Source organism: Lipotes vexillifer, unplaced genomic scaffold (assembly GCF_000442215.2).
Source record: "Lipotes vexillifer unplaced genomic scaffold, Lipotes_vexillifer_v1.1 scaffold591, whole genome shotgun sequence".
NCBI lineage: Eukaryota > Metazoa > Chordata > Mammalia > Artiodactyla > Lipotidae > Lipotes > Lipotes vexillifer.
Window position 1 is genome coordinate 1,386,891 of NW_006791954.1, and position 1,305 is coordinate 1,388,195.

A 1,305-nucleotide genomic window follows, 5' to 3' on the forward strand; every position below is an offset into this window, starting at 1 on the left:
CATTCCTGCCAAGGATGGGAAAGTGGGTGACTCAGTTCCTGCTTGCTCATCCCCGGGAAGGGGGTAAGGAGGGAGGGAGGAGGGACCCAGGCACCCATTTGCTTTTGCCTTAAACTTCATCAAGAGGAAGGCTCAGCATTGCTGCCAGCTGACCTAACATGTATTCCCTCTTAATAGCTTCACAGACCGCTGGGAATATTCACTCCATTAGAGATGGGGATGCTGAGGCCCAGGTGGGAATCCTTGCCCAGAAGTGCGCAAGGCTGAGGGCAGAGACCACCCCCAGGTGTTCTGGTGCTTAGAAAAGAATAAGCTTTCCCCACTGCATCCAAATTGCAGTTCTTGCCCCCAGAGAGACTCCAGCCTGATGAGGGAGGCACAGATCCTAGCTTCAGAGGCTCTTCGATCTGACGTGGCAGGTACAGACCCTGGCCCCAGGGGCTCCCCAGTCTGGTGGGGAGATACAGGTCATGTCCCCAAAGAGCCCCCAGTCTGGTAGCCTTGTCCCAGAGGCTCCACTCGAACAGAGGAGACAAGGCCCCTGCCCTGGGGCAGCTCCCCAGCCACGTTGAGCAGATGGGGGAACAGGGCCACGGGCCACGGGGCCAGCTGGCCAGCCACTGAAGGGCAGCGGGAGGGGGCAAGGGTTGGGGGTGAGGATAGGAGCCTAGAGCTTCTTCCTGGGACAGGAGATAGGTTTGTTCCTGAGGAATCTGCTCTCCTGTGTTTTGGTTTTGGTTTTGGTTTTGTTTGCGGTACGCGGGCCTCTCCTGTTGCGGCCTCTCCCATTGCGGAGCACAGGCTCCGGACGCGCAGGCGCAGCGGCCATGGCTCACGGACCCAGCCGCTCCGCGGCATGTGGGATCCTCCCGGACCGGGGCACGAGCCCGTGTCCCCTGCATCGGCAGGCGGACTCCCAACCACCGCGCCGCCAGGGAAGCCCTCTCCTGTGTTTTGAATCCAAGCAATCGATGGGGATTGGGGGTCCATCTGCCCAGGAGATGCCCTAGACATTGCTCACCAAGGGGGAAGAGGTTAGCGCCTTCATAGCCAGATGCTTAGATGGACCCCTTCCCTCTGTGGGGACCAGGTGGGGGACAGGAAGTATCTGGTGATGGCAAGACTAGTAGAGCACAAAGTCTATTCCTACAGAATTACGATTCGGGAGGAAATCTGTTAGCAAGGTCCTAATTGAGATGAGCCGCCTGGGTTACTGGGGAAGGCGGAAAAGGAGGGAGAGGCTGCAGAGTGCACGGGGACAAAATGAAGTTACTGAAATGACCCCCCCCCCCCCCCCCCCCCCCC